Source organism: Musa acuminata, unplaced genomic scaffold (assembly GCF_036884655.1).
Source record: "Musa acuminata AAA Group cultivar baxijiao unplaced genomic scaffold, Cavendish_Baxijiao_AAA HiC_scaffold_1136, whole genome shotgun sequence".
Lineage (NCBI taxonomy): Eukaryota > Viridiplantae > Streptophyta > Magnoliopsida > Zingiberales > Musaceae > Musa > Musa acuminata.
Window position 1 is genome coordinate 5,637,501 of NW_027021348.1, and position 7,500 is coordinate 5,645,000.

Consider the following 7,500-nt stretch of genomic DNA (forward strand, 5'->3'; position numbering starts at 1 on the left):
TGCTGAGATGGCTGACATTTTGCTCCGCTCACGACGGTCACCGCGCAACGCAAGAACAGGCCAAAAACTGGCCAAAACGGCCCAAAAACGGGCCAAAACTGGCCATTTTTGGCTGCGCGAGCGAGCGGCGAACAGCGAGCGAAGCGAGAGGCAGCACCGTCCCTGCTATACGAAAGCCCCATCCAGCCCTGTGCCACCCGGGGGGTTCCAGGGTGCTGAGATGGCTGACATTTTGCTCCGCTCACGACGGTCACCGCGCGACGCAAGAACAGGCCAAAAACTGGCCAAACCGGCCCAAAAACGGGCCAAAACTGGCCATTTTTGGCTGCGCGAGCGAGCGGCGAGCGGCGGACAGCGAGCGAAGCGAGAGGCAGCACCGTCCCTGCTATACGAAAGCCCCATCCAGCCCTGTGCCACCCGGGGGGTTCCAGGGTGCTGAGATGGCTGTCATTTTGCTCCGCTCACGACGGTCACCGTGCAACGCAAGAACAGGCCAAAAACTGGCCAAAACTGCCCAAAAACGGGCCAAAACTGGCCATTTTTGGCTGCGCGAGCGAGCAGCGAGCGGCGGACAGCGAGCGAAGCGAGAGGCATCACCGTCCCTGCTATACGAAAGCCCCATCCAGCCCTGTGCCACCCGGGGGGTTCCAGGGTGCTGAGATGGCTGACATTTTGCTCCGCTCAAGATGGTCACCGCGCAACGCAAAAACAGGCCAAAAACTGGCCAAAACGGGCCAAAACTGGCCATTTTTGGCTGCGCGAGCGAGCGGCGAGCGGCGGACAGCGAGCGAAGCGAGAGGCAGCACCGTCCCTGCTATACGAAAGCCCCATCCAGCCCTGTGCCACCCGGGGGGTTCCAGGGTGCTGAGATGGCTGACATTTTGCTCCGCTCACGACGGTCACCGCGCGACGCAAGAACAGGCCAAAAACTGGCCAAAACGGCCCAAAAACGGGCCAAAACTGGCGATTTTTGGCTGCGCGAGCGAGCGGCGAGCGGCGGACAACGAGCGAAGCGAGAGGCAGCACCATCCCTGCTATACGAAAGCCCCATCCAGCCCTGTGCCACCCGGGGGGTTCCAGGGTGCTGAGATGGCTGACATTTTGCTCCGCTCACGACGGTCACCGCGCGACGCAAGAACAGCCCAAAAACAGGCCAAAACGGCCCAAAAACGGGACAAAACTGGCCATTTTTGGCTGCGCGAGCGAGCGGCGAGCGGCGGACAGCGAGCTAAGCGAGAGGCAGCACCGTCCCTGCTATACAAAAGCCCCATCCAGCCCTGTGCCACCCTGTCACGACCTTAGCTGGTTTTGCCTAAGGCGTGCGGCACCCTCGTGCGTCCGTCCGCAAAGGTCAGCCTCCCCGAAGCCTCCCATTGTCCCTTAGGACCAACAAAAGAGAGAACGGGTTAAAGAGAACGCCTCAATCGGGATCCACAAGCAAACATGTCCGAAAAACACTTCATAGACAATGCAAATTACAAACAGACTTTACAAGCTCTGAATAGTGGCACAACAAAGGGTAAAATGGTCCATTACAGACCGAAAAGCTCTCGAACGTGTCCACATGACACAACCTTTATTTACAAGCCTAAAGAGGCCACCAACCCAACTAAAATGGGACTATTAAGCCTTCGGCCGCCCCTTTACATTCTGTACAAGGCATGAACATGCCAAAAGACAACGGACAGACATAAGCATTACATCCAACATCTTGTTTAGAAGTTTGTCCGTTACATTCTCCCCCACTTATCCCTTCGACGTCCTCGTCGAAGCCTTTGTGAACACTGCAACTCTTCGCCTTTGCTGAGTCTTCAATCTTCCGCTCCAGCTGCAATGCGCCTCCTGGCTCCCAGCTGCTCTCCGCTGCTGTTTCTGAGTAGTCGAACCTTTGATCCGCCATGCTGCTTCAACTCGCCAATGACTCTGACTCTGGTGTGGGGTTGGCTGAGTTGTATTGATCCTCGTTGATTCCTGCGGATCCACCAAATGAAGGAAAAGACCATTCTTACTGCGCCAGTTTCTCAAAATTTCCACATGCTGCTTGAACTGGGTGGATGCTTGTTGGAGCTTTAACGAGCATCGCCTCGCAAACTTCTGAAGTTTTGGGTCCTTCCTCCACAAAATCTGCTCATTGACTCTTCTTTCAGTTAGTTGTCACATCCAAGTAGGTTCGCATCACTTCCGCTTTCGATTGGCATTTCGTTGGGAAATGAAGCGGACAATCTACTCTCAGTAGCACTGATCACCGTTGGTGAGGATTTTGGCAACTATTGTCTTCCATTATCTTCGAAGGGTCTTTGAACTTGTGCAGAGCTCCTCTGCTGGATAGATAAGAGAACTGGGGTACTCGGTTTCGCCCATTCTCTTAAGAGTTGAGAAGGCAAAGGTTACTTGACTTCGCCCGCCTCCTCGAGGTTGTACTTCATGCATCGAGCTGGTTACTGGCCTTCGCCTGCTCTTTGCTCACACTTCTGAAGCACTTGAAGTGTTTGCACTCCTTGCGTTGAGTTAGCTACTGTGATTCACCTTCTCAATGCCATTGAACTTCTGGAATGCAGGAAGTTTTCACCCCAACTTGGAGTAATTCTCTGATAGATGAGGTCGCCTCTGGGATTGTACCGTCTTCTCCATCAACCCTGCCGCCTACTCCACTGAGTAGCAAAGGTACAGCACCACGTACTGCCTGCTTCGTTCCTTGGTCGTGCACTCTTGCATGACCCGAAGTCCTTCACTTACGGCTATCTTGATGAGAAACTTGTTGACACCGGTCTTACGAAGTTTCTTGGCCTCTGCCCTTCAGCCTTGTCTCGGTACTTGGAGATTGCTTCTGCATGCTCCACCTCCTCGGCCCCTTTCACGACCAAGCGCTCTCCCTCCGTGAGAGCAAGGGATCAATGACTTGCACGGAAGTCCCGCCTCTGCGGTACCATGGCGCTGCCATGCCCATGGCCCTACTATCCGTCGCTTCGCCTCTGTATCCCTTTCCTTCACAATCAGTAGAGATGTCTCCGTGGCACTCCTCTGAGTCCACCTCCATTCTAACTGATGCTTGATTTTGGGTAGCTAAGTCCCTCTGGACTCATCGTCGCTTCCTCGCCCCTTTCGAACTCCTGCTTCAACACCTCTGTGTTCTCCAAGCAGTCTGTTTGGTCGATGGAAAGACAGACTGCAACTCCCATGCATGGCCTCTGCCATCACATTGTAGGGTTTGCACCGATTCTGTTCTCCTTAGCTTCCTTGGTAGCAACGTTCGCTTACTCAACCTTATCCTCTGACTTGTCGGGCTCCCTTAAGCGAATATGAGCTCTGGAGCAGTCCAACTCTCCAGCTGCTTCGATCATACCTCTGCATGATCAAGTCCCTCTCATGGGACTCACTGGTACTTGCATTCGAACTTTTCCCTTGGTGGAACCCAGCCCCCATATGCTGATGACCAAGGTTTTCATCCGATGCAAAATTCGGTGCACGCCCGGAAGACCCGCCTCTGCGGTACCATGGCCTTCACTCCTTGAATCCATAGCCCTTCTTGCCGTCGTGTTGTTCACCAAAGCGGAGCTCCCAGTAGCTCCCGATCATACCTCCATATGATCTCATCCCTCACGGGACAATGTCGTGTGTGTCGCATTGCCACGAACTGTTCCACCACGATCCGCTGCACCATGTCGCCTCCTGGTGACATCTCCATTGCATTCTGATCCTTGTGGAATAAACTCGAATTGTGAACCCTCCATGTGTGGCCTCTGCCAATACATCGCAGGGTCTCCTCCACCTTCGATTTTGTTCGCTCCTTTGGCAATCGACCTTCATCCACCCACTCTTGGGTCACACCTAGATGAAGCACCGCTCTAGGACAGTCCGTCGCCTAGTAGCTCCCGAAGTCCACCGACTTCGCTGTAATTTGTGCACCATTGCCTGGATCCTGGGCCTCTGCCCCTACCAGCACAATCTCCGCTGCACACTGCTTCCTTCATAGCAACTCAAATGACAACACTGTGGCATATTCTTCAAGAGTACCCGCCTCTGCATCCTCTTGCCCCGTGCTAAGGCCTTCTGAACTCAACTTCGCCTCCGCAAATTGAGTCGCCTTAGTTCCTCCATCGAATGCTCCTCCGAGATAAGGTGCATGTGCCCCGAAGCTCCCTTCGTCTTTGGCACCATGCAAGATGAGTCCGCTCTGTCAGAATGAAGGACCCAGGGAACAGCATGATTCTACTCCTGCCTCTGCAAGAGTTCATGTCCTTGACCTCTGTCTAGGGAAAGCGCTGTGCCTCTGCTCCATGTTCCAACTTCTATGCTGGCTCCCTTCAAGCGGCTTGGGTACTTCGCCAAGTTACACCCAAGTTGCTCCGCTCCTCGTTTCTGCATTGAGTCGATGGTGGCCCTCGCGCCCACCATTCCACGGGTCAGCCCTCCCTTGAGTCCGATCTCCATATCGACTCCAAGTGTGCCTCCATTTGAGTTGCTTTGGGTCGCTCCCCCACTTGATCTCGCAATGCATCCACCAATGCATTCTCTCAAGCGAGATCATGCGACGACTCCTCGCCGCTTGCTCAGTCCATCGAGCTTCGTGGAGTTGTTGTTTGTGAGGTACTCCTCCTCAACATGTGAAGTCCATCTCACATGATTCTCCCTTTGGAGAGCTGAGACTTATCCCTCCTGGATAACTGTCCCGTTGGAGCAACATCTCTCTTCGTTTCGGAGACCACCATCCCCTTGGACTACTCCGATCTGCTGAACAAACTGTGCATTGTTCTGCCTCTTGCAAACGCACTTGCTAGATTGCGCCTCCACGTCAATACAGCCACCGCTGCACCCCTCAAGGCCTAGCAACATGCTGAACTCGTTGCACACTTCAGCCTCCTCCGGACGTATCCTTCGCATGTCGAAGAGAAAGTTTCAATGCTCCATGGCGACGAGTCTCGACCGCCTTGGGATGGCCACGAACAATCCATCGTCCGCATACAAGCCCATGCATGAGTACCGAATTCTTCGAGTTAGCAATTCCCCTCACCTCTGTGAGCTTTGCACAACTCTTTCGGTCGCTGAGCAACTCATTCCACTTTGCATGGTCTCGTCCTTTGCCAAGCGCCTCGCTTGCCTTGAGCACCATCAAGTAAAGTTGTCAACGTTGAGCCGTAGCTCAAACTCAGCCATCCCAACCTTTGTGCGCTCCAAATTCTTCCAAGCTTGCCTGTTCTCGTGGTGCCTCTTGCGCGAAGGGTTGGCCATTCCTCTGAATGCCAATCTCAGATGCCCGCTCCTCTGAGCGACTCTTTTCCCTACATCTCAATGCCCGTTTTCCCTCAAACGGTCGCGCGTGTGCTGACTGCCCTCAACGCAGCCCCGCTAGGTCCCCCACGTTTGCATGTCAAGTGTTTCTATGAGTGCTTGTCCCGCTCTGATACCATATTGTCACGACCTTAGCTGGTTTTGCCTAAGGCGTGCGGCACCCTCGCGCGTCCGTCCGCAAAGGTCAGCCTCCCCGAAGCCTCCCATTGTCCCTTAGGACCAACAAAAGAGAGAACGGGTTAAAGAGAACGCCTCAATCGGGATCCACAAGCAAACATGTCCGAAAAACACTTCATAGACAATGCAAATTACAAACAGACTTTACAAGCTCTGAATAGTGGCACAACAAAGGGTAAAATGGTCCATTACAGACCGAAAAGCTCTCGAACGTGTCCACATGACACAACCTTTATTTACAAGCCTAAAGAGGCCACCAACCCAACTAAAATGGGACTATTAAGCCTTCGGCCGCCCCTTTACATTCTGTACAAGGCATGAACATGCCAAAAGACAACGGACAGACATAAGCATTACATCCAACATCTTGTTTAGAAGTTTGTCCGTTACAACCCGGGGGGTTCCAGGGTGCTGAGATGGCTGACATTTTGCTCCGCTCACGACGGTCACCGCGCGACGCAAGAACAGCCCAAAAACAGGCCAAAACGGCCCAAAAACGGGCCAAAACTGGCCATTTTTGGCTGCGCGAGCGAGCAGCGAGCGGCGGACAGCGAGCGAAGCGAGAGGCATCACCGTCCCTGCTATACGAAAGCCCCATCCAGCCCTGTGCCACCCGGGGGGTTCCAGGGTGCTGAGATGGCTGACATTTTGCTCCGCTCAAGATGGTCACCGCGCAACGCAAAAACAGGCCAAAAACTGGCCAAAACGGGCCAAAACTGGCCATTTTTGGCTGCGCGAGCGAGCGGCGAGCGGCGAACAGCGAGCGAAGCGAGAGGCAGCACCGTCCCTGCTATACGAAAGCCCCATCCAGCCCTGTGCCACCCGGGGGGTTCCAGGGTGCTGAGATGGCTGACATTTTGCTCCGCTCACGACGGTCACCGCGCGACGCAAGAACAGGCCAAAAACTGGCCAAAACGGCCCAAAAACGGGCCAAAACTGGCCATTTTTGGCTGCGCGAGCGAGCGGCGAGCGGCGGACAGCGAGCGAAGCGAGAGGCAGCACCGTCCCTGCTATACGAAAGCCCCATCCAGCCCTGTGCCACCCGGGGGGTTCCAGGGTGCTGAGATGGCTGACATTTTGCTCCGCTCACGACGGTCACCGCGCGACGCAAGAACAGCCCAAAAACAGGCCAAAACGGCCCAAAAACGGGACAAAACTGGCCATTTTTGGCTGCGCGAGCGAGCGGCGAGCGGCGGACAGCGAGCGAAGCGAGAGGCAGCACCGTCCCTGCTATACGAAAGCCCCATCCAGCCCTGTGCCACCCAGGGGGTTCCAGGGTGCTGAGATGGCTGACATTTTGCTCCGCTCACGACGGTCACCGCGCGACGCAAGAACAGCCCAAAAACAGGCCAAAACGGCCCAAAAACGGGCCAAAACTGGCCATTTTTGGCTGCGCGAGCGAGCAGCGAGCGGCGGACAGCGAGCGAAGCGAGAGGCATCACCGTCCCTGCTATACGAAAGCCCCATCCAGCCCTGTGCCACCCGGGGGGTTCCAGGGTGCTGAGATGGCTGACATTTTGCTCCGCTCAAGATGGTCACCGCGCAACGCAAAAACAGGCCAAAAACTGGCCAAAACGGGCCAAAACTGGCCATTTTTGGCTGCGCGAGCGAGCGGCGAGCGGCGAACAGCGAGCGAAGCGAGAGGCAGCACCGTCCCTGCTATACGAAAGCCCCATCCAGCCCTGTGCCACCCGGGGGGTTCCAGGGTGCTGAGATGGCTGACATTTTGCTCCGCTCACGACAGTCACCGCGCGACGCAAGAACAGGCCAAAAACTGGCCAAAACGGCCCAAAAACGGGCCAAAACTGGCCATTTTTGGCTGCGCGAGCGAGCGAAGCGAGAGGCAGCACCGTCCCTGCTATACGAAAGCCCCATCCAGCCCTGTGCCACCCGGGGGGTTCCAGGGTGCTGAGATGGCTGACATTTTGCTCCGCTCACGACGGTCACCGCGCGACGCAAGAACAGGCCAAAAACTGGCCAAAACGGCCCAAAAACGGGACAAAACTGGCCATTTTTGGCTGCGCGAGCGAGCGG